This window comes from Sapajus apella, unplaced genomic scaffold (genome assembly GCF_009761245.1).
Source record: "Sapajus apella isolate SASKATOON/1434 unplaced genomic scaffold, GSC_monkey_1.0 scaffold59, whole genome shotgun sequence".
Classification (NCBI taxonomy): Eukaryota; Metazoa; Chordata; class Mammalia; order Primates; family Cebidae; genus Sapajus; species Sapajus apella.
The window spans coordinates 1,750,424-1,765,067 of NW_022436999.1; the positions used below are offsets into that span (position 1 = coordinate 1,750,424).

The window sequence follows — 14,644 nt, forward strand, 5'->3', positions numbered from 1 at the left end:
GCATTATTATTATTGCTAACTTCTCAAAAGGCCATAACCTAAGATAATCAAATTTAATCATAAAATCACACCAATTAAATCACAACGATTTCTAGTTTAGGAATTTTGTCTTGTGATCACAAGAGTATTATGGAACACGATAGAATTCTAAATTATAAACAAGCGATATAGACAGCGGGAATAAGCCCTTCTTCCTTTCTCCTAGTCCAAATAACTTAAGAAAAGGGATAAAAGAAAGGAACAAAAACACTCATTTGGAATCAACCACTTCAACATTCACTTATTCAAACAATGGCATACATTCAAGCATAGCTAAAGATAAAACTAAACAATTTCCAGGTAACTAACAAAACTGCACACTCATTTCCTCTTACCTGTAAGCCAACTTGTTACAGTTAACATTACATTTTCTGACACAGGCCGCAACGATCCGAACAAGTATCTGCACATGATAAAAATACAAACTTAGTAAAAAGGCACTGCATTCTACCTCATTCAATTCTTCATTTGTACATTCACTCATGAAGGATCTAGCAGGTTCTGACTCTTTGCCAGCCCTGTGAACTATTAATAAGGCAACAAGGGCAATCCCTGCAGGGATACAGCATCCATGAAAGTGTAAAGAAGGTGTGACATCGGATGTCCTGTCTCAGCACAAGATCCTGAACCTCCACAGTAAAAGGACAGACAAAGGGAGTAAGTGGGGTGACATCAGGTAGACAGAGCCAGAGCTTCCAGGGCCTATCTCACATGTGCTCTGTCTGATCTTCATCTTGAAAGCTATGCTTTTACAACACACGCCATTTTGTTGTTTCTCCTTTTTTTTTTGAGACGGAGTTTCGTTCTTGTTACCCAGGCTGGAGTGCAATGGCACGATCTCGGCTCACCACAACCTCCGCCTCCTGGGTTCAGGCAATTCTGCCTTAGCCTCCTGAGTAGCTGGGATTACAGGCACGCGCCACCACGCCCAGTTAATTTTTTGTATTTTTCGTAGAGACAGGGTTTCACCATGTTGACCAGGATGGTCTCGATCTCTTAACCTTGTGATCCACCCACCTCGGCCTCCCAAAGTGCTGGGATTACAGGCGTGAGCCACCGCGCCCAGCCTGTTTCTCCTTTTATTCGCAGTGCTCATTTGTTTAATCAGCATATGTGTTCAGTTATAAGATAAACTGTACTGCCTTTGCCCCCAGGCAGACACCAATTTCTAAGTGTCCATTTTCTAGGTGTCTAACCATTCTTCAAAGATAGTTCCAAGACCACCTTCTCCGGAAACAGAAAGCTTCGGTTAAAAAAATTATCTCTTTGCTGCTATGGTATTACATTTACTGATATATGTATCTTTAATTAGATGCTTGCTTAAAAATGTTTACTTAACATTAATATAATAAAGTATGAATCAAGAACAACTCTCTCCACACAATTCCCTAATAGCCCTTTATCTGAGATTCAATAACTCTCAATCCACTTTCATATATTACTGGCACCCAGGATACCTAAAGAGTTGACAGAGACTTGTTCAATTTAAACCAAAGGTTCTAAATACTAGAGTTTTCTGTAAGTATAATCATAAGATCAGAGTTAGGAAATTTCCATCTACCCTTTCTAATTTTGTGACCTCCTTTAGCCTTTTTCAGCCTCAATTGCCTTGTACATAAGATGGGTATAACATGCCTATATCACAGTACTGTTAAGAATAAAATAAGAAAATATGGATGACAATGCCTTGTCTCCATGTTTTTTTTAAGATGGCCAAGTGATGTTCTATGAAGTGTCTTTCTAGGATTTCTCTTTTTTTTTTTTTAAACAGTCTTTGAAACAGTTTCGCTCTGTCACCCAGGATGGAGTGGAATGCAATGGCTCAATCTCGAATCTCGGCTCACTGCAACCTCCGTCTCCCGGGTTCAAGTGATTCTCCTGCCTCAGACTCCCAAGTAGATGGGATTACAGGTGTGCACCACCACAGTTATTATGAATAAAGGGGATGAGTCATTCTTGTATTTTTAGTAGAGATAGGGTTGCACCATGTTAGCTAAACTGGTCTTGAACTCCTGACCTCGGGTGATTCACCCGCCTCTGTCTCCCAAAATGCTGGGATTACAGGCATGAGCCATCACATCTGGCCTCCTTCATCTAAGATTTCTAATGTAACACTTCAAGGATCTCTGAGTTTCATTTCATGATCAAAGAAACTTTAGTATTAAAAATTAAGAACTGCACTCCAGGATTATGATTCTCCTACAAATATTCCATATAGCTATTAGACTCAGACTTAAGTCTCAAATGCACTTTCTACTTGCATTTAATTTACTTGTAATTTTCTATCCTAGAGTGAGATTCTTTTCAAAGTTACTCTGCAGCCTGGGCAGCATAATGAGAACCTGTCTCTACTAAAAATTTTAAAAATTAGTCAGGCATGGTGGCACACACCTGTAGTCCCAGCTATTCAAGAAGCTGAAGTGGGAGGATTGCTTGAGCCTGGGGGTCAAAGGGGCAGTTAGCTGAGATCATGCCACTGCACACAGCCTGGGTGACAGAACAAGATTCTTTCTCCAAAAACAAAACAAAAGAAACCCCAAAAAAAGCCAAAACCAAAGTTACTATGAATAAAGGGGGTGAGTCATTCTTGGCATATTGTTCTGAAGACAATTACTGCATTAAAGCCAGAAAGCATTTCCTTGTAGACTTTTTAAGTTGAATTCTTTGACAAACCATTTTAATCAGTTACATTGTGAAATGGACACATAACTTTAAATATTTCACAATTTCAAACACTCACTAAATATGAAACAGAAAGCCATATTAAATTGGATCATCAAGCGGCAGTCTCGATGCACTGACAAGTTGTATCTATTCGTGATTATCATAAAAAATGACACAAAAAGGTCTAGAGATTTGAAAAACTTGGAGCACAGTACATCCTGAATGCCAGAGGAAAATAATAGTTTCTGTGAATATTGAAATAAAGTCAAACTAGTAAAGATCAGTTTAAAAATCTAAGATTTAAATAACATAAGATTTCCTTAGAGGGGAAGTTCTTGAGGTCAAAGCACTAGTCCTCTCTAGTCATCAGGGAGATGCAATCTGTACAACAATGAATACCACTTCATACCCACCAGAATGGCTAAAATCCAGACTAAAAATACAAAATGTTGATGGGGATGTGGAGCCATTGTAACTCTCACACACTGTGTGTGATAGTCAATTAGTAAGCTACTTCAATAGAAGGCTTTGCTTTGCAGTGTCTACTAAATCTGAACAAATATTAATACATATCCTATAACTTGGGAATCCCACTCCTAGGTATAGGTACCTAATAGAAATGTGCACACATGGCCAAAAAAGCAAAAACAAGTATAAAAATACTTATAACAGTATTAATTGTAAAATGGTCAAAATCTGCAAAACAAAACAGATGTTCAGTAGTAAATAAATTGTAGTATATTCACATTATAAAATACTACACTAAAAAATAGCCCTTCCTATATATGAAAATGTGAATACATTTCTCAAACATTACGTTGAGTAAAATAAGCCAAACCAAATAATACATATTATCTCATTTTCACAAAGTTCAAAAGCAGGCCGAACAAGTCTATGGTAACTTAAGTCAGAACAGTGGTTACCCTTGGCAGTATGGGGAGAGGTAGGGTAGTAAAATGGGAGAGGACATGAAGGGGCTGTTGGAATGTTGGTGGTATTCTAATTTTTCATTTTGATGATGGTTATACATGTCTGTTAAGTTTGTGAAAACTTATCAAGGATGAAGATGAATCTATCTGCTCTTCTATATACATGTTAAGCTTTTTAACTTATAAGCAAATAAATACATGAATATAAAATATTCAAATATTTTATATAAGCAAAAACATACATATTCAGAAGGCCAGAGTAGTGTTTTGTTTACAAAATTGTTCTTGATGTATACAATTCTATGCATTTTTGTCTTATATAATGACCATCTTCCCTTCTCTCAAATATTTTAATTGACAAGTAAAAATTGTATGTGTGTATCATGTACATGTTGTTTTGAAATGGGTACACACTGGAGAATGGTTAAATTGAGCTAATTAACATATGTATTATCTCTCATACTTCTCATTTTTTGTGGTGCGAACACTTAAAATCTATTCTAGCAAGAATACAGTACACAGTTATTAACTTTAGTCATTGTGGTACAAGAGTGTGTGTGTGTGTGTTTGAGACAGAGTCTCGCTCTGTTACCCAGGTTGGAGTGCACTGGTACAATCACAGCTCACTAGAGCCTCCACCTCCTGCACTCAAATGATCCTCCCACCTCAGCCCCCAGAGTAGCTGGGACTTCAGGTATGCACGACCATGCCTGGTTAATTTTTAAAATTTTTTTGTAGAGACAGGGTCTCACTATATGGCCCAGGCTGGTTTTGAACTCCGGGACTCAAGCCATCTTCCCACCTCAATCTCGCAAAGTGCTGGAATTACAGGTGGGTGCCTGGCCTACAAGAGATCTCTTATCTACTATCTATTAATTTATTCTTCCTATCTAACTGAAAAATGTGTGCCCTTTAATCAATATCCCCCCCGCAAACCCTCACTATCCCCCTTTATCCCTGATAGCTACCATTCTACAATCTACTTCTAGTTTCCATATGTAGGGGAGATCATGTGGTCTTTCTGTAACTGCTTATCTCACTAACATAAAATCTTTCAGGTTCATCCATGTTACTATAAATGAAAGCATTTCCTTCATTTTTATGGCCACATAGTATTCCACTGTGTATATATACCATATTTTCTTTACCCACAGATCTGTTATTGGACACTTGCATTGATTCCATATTTTGGCTATCATGAATAAGGCTACAATAAACATGAGAATGCTGATATTTCTTCAAATATTGATTTCAATTCCTTTGGATATATACCCAGTAATGGGATTGCTGGATCCCATGGTAGTTCTATTTTTAATAATTTGAGGAACCTCCATTATTGTTTTGCATAATGGCCATACCAATTTATATTCCCACCAACAGTATGCAAGGGTTCTCTTTCCCCCACATCCTATCAAACACTTGCTATATTTTTATCTTTTTTAATAACAGCCACTCCAACAGGTGTGAGGTTCACTGGTAGCTCTAATTTACATCTCTTAATTTCTCAAATATTTTAGAATGAAACTTTTTATGGCTCTATAGTTGGATGTAGTACTAGATAGAGCTATAAATTAAAAGGCTATAATCTAGAAAAGTTTTCATCAACAACAGCCAAGATATTTTGTTATTCATTAACTAGTTGAACACCTAACGATATGGAGAACTTGCCCACCCAGAATGACTCATTTCTGTGAGATTTTGCTTAATTAACAGGTTTATTACAAAGATTTTAAATCCTTTTACATAAATGAGTACACAGTCTTAGAGAACACACTATCTTGCTATAAACTGACACCTTAGGAAGTAAATTAAATCTACAGTATCAGTACAAGGGTGATGAGAAAATCAATAAGGCCTCCAAACAGAAATATTACAGAATATAAATCTAAATAAAAAATTGTATTTATTTCTGTTATTATTTGCATATTAGCATTATAAATACACTATCGGGAATGTAAAAAATCATAATAAAAATTACATAAAGATGCTAGGTTTAGCAAAAATATTAGATGTATCTCTGGGTTTAGGATTCGGGATAATTTTTACTTTAGTAAGTTTTATTTTATTGTTTGCATTGTTAACAATGAACATATATCATTTTTAAGGTTAAAAAATAAGCTAAAAGGTCTGAGAAAAAGGCAGTTCCCTTTCAAAAAATGAGTCGCTGTATGTTTTCTTCCTGATTCACAGAACAAATTAAATTAGTGGGAGAATTCTTCTCAATTTTAAGACCTTTCTCCCAATGTTAGCTTTCTGGCATCTGTCGCAGGATATCTACAAGCAAATACCAACAAAGCTCACATAGCAGAACAAATAAGAACAGTAGCAGGAAACTGGCACCAAAAAAAATCATAATAACATTAATAAATCATGCTTAACTGACAGAGTTCCACCACCTCACCTCTAACACGGCGCCAGCGGTTGTGATTTTATGTCACAGACATGTAACTGTGTTTATTTTCTGCTATAAAATCACTGTTAGTTTCTAAGATAAAATCAAGTATATCAATATTTCCTGATTTTCTATTAAAATCACACAACTTCCAGGTGCTCTATTGTCTGAACAAAAACAAGGACCTAGAGGCATCCCTGTCACCATAGGTATAGCCCTGTGACTAACGTTAGCTATACCCTAAAGAAAAGAAAAGGGAAAAGGTGAATTCAGCTCCCTAGGAGCTCAGTAGTAAGTTACTCACCAGGTAGAATTCTGCCCATTATCTCAATTACTCTTGCCAAAAAAACTTCATTTATTCAGAGAAAAAAATAAAAGCCCAGTCTGGTTTACTCTCCCAGCTAATCAAACCATCCAAACAAACCTAAACTAAAACATAACTAAATTTCCTGATTACTTCCTTGAAAGGCAGTCTTACTAATTAGGTAATTTACAACAGGACCTTGGCAAACCAAAGAGAAACCCTGAAAGAGCAGCAGCCTTTTGCTGTCCCTCTGGCTTTAATCACCATGAAAGTCACCCAGTCCAGCTATCAACCAACTCTCCTACATTGGAGAAGCAGGCTTACCCAAAGAGCAAACATCTGTGTCTCATAGTAATGACTTTATTCTCCAGGCCTAACTTCATACAAGAGAAAACTAAGAGAGTAAATAGCTATTTACATTAACACTGTTGTCACTTTTTTAAACAATTCTATTTTTTAAAGAGATTGCGTCTTGCTATGTTGCCCATGCGGGAGTGTAGTGGCTATTCACAGACACAGTTGCACTAATCGTGAGCAGAGGAGTTTCTGACCTAGGCCAGTTAACCCCTTCTTAAGCAATCTGGTAGTCCCTCACTCCCAGGAAACACTGAATTTAGTATGGACACTCAACTGTCATAGAGCACTATGGCTTAGAACTCCTGGGCTTAAGCAATCCTCCTGCCTCAGCCTCCTGAGTACCTGGGACTACAGGCATGCACCACTGCACCCAGCTTACAATTGGACTTAAAATGCAGGCTGTTAGGAAGAGTTTCTTGGCTACAGTTCAAGGGAAACAGAACATACTGATGTGAAACATCTTCAAGTTTCCCCAATTCCACTTCTTTCGGCCAATTTCAGAAATGTCCTCTTTATTCCAACTTGAAAATTCATGTTATATTTGTTATAAATGTCAAAGGGTCTTCAGAATACAGAATTCCAGTGGCTAGAATTAGCATACAGGCCATTTTAAAGGTATAGATGCCTGGGAAAACAACTAGCCCCATAAACCTTGGGAAAGTTACTTATCCTCTCTGGGCCTCAGTTTCTCCAGCTCTAAAGAGAGGATAATATCTACTCCATAGGATTGAAGGGAGGGTCATGAGAACACTTAGAAAACACATGAGAGGCCGGGCGCAGTGGCTTATGTCTGTAATCCCAGCACTTTGGGAGGCTGAGGCAGGCAGATTACCTGAGGTCAGGAGTTCGAGACCAACCTGACCAACATGGTAAAACCCCGTCTCTACAAACAAAACAAAACAAAAAATTTAAAAAAGAAAACACACAAGAGACCTTAGAAAACTGTGGCACATGGCAATTGACTGATCAATAAAGGTTAGTGTTGTTGTTATAATCATTGGTGTGGTTGATGTTATTACCACTGGAAAGACAACCAAGAAGGCGATGGAAGTGTAGAAAAAAAGTGAAAAACAAAAAGAAGAGCACTAAGAGAAAGAATGGCATCTGCCATACAATAGCCAAGGGGCATTAGGCAAGCTCCTTCAGGTTCCTCATCTACAAAACAGAGATGACATCCACTTGCTTGATCACCCTCCTCACAGGACTGCTCCACCCACAGAACACAAAGTTAATGTCTCACGTTGTCACTGACAATGACACAGAGAGGCTCAACAAACCTTGGAAAACAATGAACTTTCACAGTGAGCCATTCGTCAAATAACTATGCACATTAAATGAATATTCTGGATAGCACTCTAACAAAAGATTAATAGTAGGCTCGGTGTGGTGGCTCACACCTGTGATCCTAGCACTTTGGGAGGCCGAGGCAGGTGACTGCCAGAGCTCAGGAGTTTGAGACCAGCCTGCACAACATGGTAAAACCCCATCTCTACCAAAAACACAAAAAATTAGCCAGGTGTGGTGGCGCACACCTGTAGTTCCAGCTACTTGAGAAGCTGAGGCACGAGAACCACTTGAGCCCTGAAGATGGAGGTTGCAGTGAGCGGAGTTTGCGCCACTGCACTCCAGTCTAGGCAATAGAGTAAAATCCTGTCTCAAAAAAAAAAGGGGGGGGCCCTTTTAAAAATTCCTATAGTTAAAGTAAACCACAGTAAAGTATCCACTACCTAGTGACACCAAATATCACCCCCTCAATCCTGCACTGGCAGAATAATCAGAACTCTAAGGGAAGCATTTGCTACTATTTTTAAAAGGCAACCCTAAAGTGAGCTGAGAAATACACCATAGCACCATGGGCTTGTTTGGGGTCCCACAACAAATCCAGCTGAGTTGATCTAAATTGCCTCTTGTTTAGGCTATGAACATTTGAATAAAGTGATTTTCAGTTTTATTCTTTATTATGTTCGATAAATTTTCCTTTCACTACAATACCAACATAAAAGCTAACAGACAATGAGCACAGTGGCTCATGCCTGTGATGCCAACACTGGGAGACTAAGGCAGGAGGATCACTTGCCCAGGAGTTCAAGACCAGCCTGAGCAACACAGTGAGACCTTATCTCTACAAAAAAAAAATTTTTTTTAATTAGCTGGGCATGGTGGTGCATGCCTATAGTCTCAGTTACTCAGGAAGCTGAGATGGGAGGATCACTTGAGCCTGGGAGGTCAGAGTTGCAGTGAGCCATGATCATGCCACTGCACTCCTGCCTGGGAAACAAAGCAAAAGCCTATGTCAAAAAAAAAAAAAAAATCTGACAGAACGTAAAGTTTCCAAGTCAGGCTTCTACAACTTCAGACACACAAATGCCTCTGGCACTATTTTAATCTTCTGGCCACTATTGTAATATTACAGACAGCAAACAGATGATTCCTATCCTGCGATATTTTCTTAATAGAGGCCATCTTTTGGCTGGGTGCGGTGGCTCACGCCTGTTAATTCCAGCACTTTGGGAGGCCTAGGAGGGCAGATCACCTAAAGTCTGGCCTGACCAACATGGAGAAATCCCGTCTCTACTAACAATACAAAATTAGCAGGGCATGGTGGAGCATGCGGAAGCTGAGGCAGGAGAATGGCTTGAACCTGGGAGGCAGAGGTTGCAGTGAGCCAAGATTGCGCCATTGCACTCCAGTCTGGACGACAAGAGTGAAACTCCGTCTCAAGAAAGAAAAAAAAAAAAAAATAGAGGCCATCTCTCTTATCTGCAGGATCTATTTAACTCATTGGCAATATATTTTCAAATATGGTTTGTCAAGAAGAGAGGAAAAAAACGCAAGAGTTTCACCCCTTAATGTGTCGAAAAAAGAATCTGGGACTTGCAGCAAAAGAAAAAAGTCATTTAAACACTCTGACCTATTAATTCTTATTCTAGATAATTATCCTAATATTCACATAAAAATACACATACAAAAAACAACCCTGAAGACTGATTTTTAACAAGTGATTAGAAAAATTAATATATAACAAGATAAAAACATAAATTCTTTCTTTATATTTTTAGAGACAGTGTCTCACTCTATTGCCCAAGCTGAAGTGCAGTGCCATGACCATAGCTCAGCTGCAGCCTGGAACTCCTGGGCTCAAGCAATCCTACTGCCTCAGCCTCACGAAGAGCTGGGATTACAGGTATGAACCCCCATATCCAGCCTCTACAAGTTATTTAAATAAAATAAAAGGTATGCTAAACATAAAAAGCAGAATACAAAACATACATATGATAGAATTCCAATTTTGTTTTTAGAAAATATATATGCATAGAAAAATAAAAGAAATTTAAAAAACAATATTAGAAACACAAATGAGCATCGTTTCTTTTCTGATCCCTTTCTATTTTCCGAATTAGCTAAAATCAGCTTTTACTTATTTCGTTGGCAAAAAACAATCCCTTTAAAATAAAAAGTGTGAACCAGGCATGGTGTCTCACACCTGTAATCCCAATACTTTGTGAGGCCAAAATGGGAGGACTGCTTGAGCCCAAGAGTCCAAGATCAGCCTGGGCAACATAGTGAGATTCCATCTTCTACCAAAATAAAAAAAAAATAGCTGGGCATAGGGGCAAATCCCTGTAGTCCCAGCTACTCAGGAGGCTGAGACCAGAGAACACTTGAGCCCAAGGAGGTCATGGCTGCAGCAAGCTATGATTGCACCATTGTACTCCAACCTGGGTGACAGAGGAAGACTCTGTCTCCATAAAAAGTAAATAAATAAATAATAAACAATTTGGTTTCCATTAATCATTCTGTTAAGTTACTTAATATCTAAATTCCTTATTTGGTACAATTACAATAACTGAAAGAGAAGATGTATTTTGCAAAAGTAGTAATTCAGGTAAGAAATATTTGTCATCCAAATGTTACAATCAACAAATGTTGAAAATATTTACAGTAATCAGAGTGTTTTACATTTAAGACAGATAATTATGTTAAGTAATATTAATGTGAAATGCATGACTCCATATAGTACATATGCACTTAAGTGAACAACCAGTACAACCAATTTGAGAGAGGTTATCCAGTCTCTCTTCCCATGCTTATCTAAAAGCTAAAATTAGTACAAATTCTGCCAGGCTAAAATCAGACTTTGTTTCTAGATACAAGAATTAAAATTCAAAAAAAGCCTTAGACTTTATTTCAAAATAAAATTCCTGAGAAAGAAACAGTGATCAATGTAGCTAAACAAGATTAAATTTCAGTTCCAGCTGATAACTTAACTCATCTCAAGACAAAAAGAGGATAAAACTGCTTATCTTCCCTAATGTATGGACTAAACATTCATCAACAAGTATTTCCTATAAAGGGCAAAAAAACAATTTTGATTCTAATCCTACACTCTCACCAAGGTCTCAGACAACTGAGAATACTCTACATATCAGGAAATACACAGAAGGTCACTATTTTGAAAGAACAAAGTTTTCCTTCTTTCCATGACAATCAGAAGATTTTCAGCTTAATGGATTTTTTCTCATGCCAGGATAAGTAAAAACTGTCAATGAAGCAATTAGACTGCATGCTGTCTTCTACTAACTACCATTATTTCACATGAACATGTGCTCTTTCTCCAAATACAATGCTTTAAAAGTTCATATCACAAATATTCTATACTTAAATGTGGCATCTGTTAGCTTTTGCTTAGCCTTCTAACTCCTGGAACCACCGGGTCCTGAGGTGGAGGTATCCTTCCCATGTTTAGGAACCAGCTCTTCCAGGCACAGAACATGCACTAGCTAGTAGCTCCCTACACCAGGCTTTCGTGGCAAAGAGCGCTTCCTCAGCTTCTTTATAATATTCCACAGCGGAGATTATCCTTTGTGATTCCTTCCCATAATACAAAAACTCCAACTCAATGACATGTGGGTACAAAGTCTAAAGAGTCTGGGCTTGGCTCAAAGACACCTCATGACTCCATTCTCCAGGGACCAAAGGGAAAGAGGTCAGTCTTGCTTTTCACAATCACACGGAGAACACTCACTACTGTCTTTACAAAAAAGTAAATCACAACCAAGCTCCCAGGATGAGCAAAAGAAATGCCAACCTGGGAACTGTAGATAGGAAATGGTCTCAGGCATTGAAAAATTCATTGGATATTCACTCCCTATTCTAGAACCATGAAGCAGGAGAGTCTGAGAACTTTTTACCTTCTTCTGAAGTTGCTCTGATTTCAAAATGTTATCCTATAACCTCCAAAGAAGTACTGAATGGCATACTTTTACTTTTTGAGAGTGAATTCTAATGTGATTGAGAGTTTTATAGTGATCCCATTGAAGTAAACAAAATCATTCTTGGTGTTCACAGAGAGCTGGGAAGGGCTGTAGCTCCATGCTATTTATAAAGGCTCCAAGTGCCTGAGAGGAAGCAACGGGTAATTACTTTCGAGAGTGTGAATTGGCTAACGCACTTGCTAGGTATACACAAAAACTAGACCTCAGGGTATCTGAACACAAGACAAGGAACATCCTAACACCACTGACATCTAACTTTCACAAACGTTTTGTTCTGCTTTGTTTTAGTGACGATAGGATTGCCTGACAGAAACTGATAAATGAAGAAAAACAAGATTGCCTGGGCTTCACATATTATTTATCTCCTATGGGTCCAAGATAAAATGTGTGTGACTCTAGGCTCTTCTTCTCCCTCCTACCCAGGTAAGTGCCAAGGAATGTACTCCATAGACCTGTGGAGAGGGGGATTCCCATGCAAGTTATTTTCAGCAAGAGGAGGATGAGAGTGGGTCCCATGGGGGAAGAGTATAGCACCTCTGTTACAGAAGTAGTCCCTATTGACTTCCTTTCTTTCTCAGAAAAGGGTTGTTGCAAATCTGGTGGCAGATACATATGTATGCCATCTAATACTGTGAGGTTGGGTTTTAAAAGTCTAAATTCTACAGAGTAGAAATTATTCTGCCTAACCTGCTTAGCATAACACAAGCTCATTACCAACAAGAAAAACCATTCAGTCATGACAGAGGTAGGGAAGGGCTCCTGGAAGCACATTTGTTGGTTTTCCAAAGGTCTTACTGCATGTCATCTCAGGTACCTTAAATATTGGCAACATCTGTGCTTCAACTTGGTAAGTGGCTTCCATTTGAAAACCAACTTCATTTTATATTTATTCAAAAGCCCATAAAAAGGATAAGAAACTATAAGTACAAACAAGTATAAAAAGATAAAATTCTTTATCAATGATTAAATGTGACCAGTTTCCAGAATTTGTGTATTGATTAGCCCGAAAAATTACTTTTTAAAAAAATATGATCAGCAACAGACAAGTACCTAGAATACCAATAAAGTCTTGTGTGTGATCCAACAATTACCTCCTTCACACTAGATACTGGACTACAAAATTATAAAACGGAATTTCAAAAGGTTAAATATTTTCAGACAGAATGACACTATGAAATTTCTTACAGAATAAAAACCAAATCTCAGGACTTTCTGAACACAAGCACTGTAAGCACAAAGTTTACCTCCCTACCTACTACTGTAAAATGGTTCCAACATGAATTATATTCAGAGGTTTCTAAATGATATTCTAACAACCATCTCAATGTGCAACACACCATACATTGTCTTCAAGAAAAGGTAAGAAGTCACAAAAACATAGGCTCGTTTATGATTATCATATCTTTCTTTTTTTTTTAAGAGACAGGGTCTTGTTCTGTCACCCAGGCTGGAGAACAATGGCACAATTATAGCTGACTGCAGCCTCGACCTCCTGGGCTCAAGTGATCCTCCCATCTCAGCCTCCCAAGTGGCTAGGACCACAGGCACATGCCATCGCACCTGGTTAATTTTTATTTTATTATTTTTTATAGAGACAAGGTCTCACTATGTTGCCCAGGCTGGGCTCAAAGTCCTAAGCTTACACAATCCTCCTGCCTTGGGCTCCCAAAGTGTAGGAATTACAGGCGTGAGCCACCACACTTAGCCAATCATCAAATCTTTATTTATTTTTTTTTTTTATTTGTGTGTGTGTGTGTGTGTGTGTGTGTGTGTGTTTTGGAGACGGGAGTCTCGCCATGTCACCCAGGCTAAAGTGCCATGGCAGAATCTCGGCTCACCGCAACCTCCACCTCCCAGGTTAGAGCGATTCTCCTGCCTCAGCCTCCCAAGTAGCTGGGACTACAGATGCCTGCCACCACGCCCAGCTAAGTTTTTTTGTATTTCTAGTACAGACGAGGTTTCACGGTGTTAGCCAGGATGGTCTCGATCTCCTGACCTCGTGATCTGCCCTCCTTGGCCTCCCAAAGTGCTGGGATTACAGTCGTGAGCCACTGCGCCCGGCCCAAATCTTTAAATAATCACTTTTTTCTGATATTTTCCCATTTTTCCCTATCAGCAAAAAAAACAAAAATCATACTTAATATTTATAGAACAAAAGAAAATATACAACACAAAGAAAAAAATTTATAGAAATGTCTCCATTTATTTCAACTTTCTCTTCATTAAATGTTAACAAAATAACATATTTTCATAGTTAATTACTATAATTAAAAAAATAAATTCCAAGTCGCCAGGGGGAAAATCTCATTGCTCTTCCATGCTTTGGCAAAACTTCTTGTGCTTCCATGTATACTCTGGGCTTTGAGTCAAGTAAATGAAATCTTGGCTGGAAAGGAGATATGTTATTAAATAATTTAGGGTACTGACCCCCTTTCTAATGCAAAAGGAAGAGGATTTCAATATTACAAGTTCTGATTATTGTTAATTAGCCCACAAGATTTTACATTTTAAGTTACTTTTTTCTTTCTTTCTTTTTTTTTTTTGAGACAGAGTCTTGATCTGTCGCCAAGGCTAGAGTATAGTGACCTCAGCTCACTGCACCCTCGGCCTTCTGGGTTCAAGCCATTCTCCTGCCTCAGCCTCCTAAGTAACTGAAACTATAGGTATGCACCACCACGGATAC

General features: G+C 38.3%; 1 protein-coding gene across 13 annotated transcripts in view; it reads right to left on the reverse strand.

Annotated features, from left to right (window-relative positions):
• SIPA1L1 (signal induced proliferation associated 1 like 1) overlaps positions 1 to 14,644 on the reverse strand; it is a 398,250-nt gene that overhangs the window by 287,367 nt on the left and 96,239 nt on the right. For 9 of the 13 annotated variants that reach the window (XM_032245723.1, XM_032245718.1, XM_032245711.1 and 6 more), the window contains one exon: positions 375 to 442. The exons of 3 other annotated variants lie outside the window; for them this stretch is intronic. The gene's annotated coding sequence lies outside the window, so the exon portion shown is untranslated. Of the gene's footprint in view, positions 1 to 374; positions 815 to 14,644 lie in introns of those variants that run through there. One more of the 13 variants, XM_032245720.1, reaches the window with a different exon arrangement.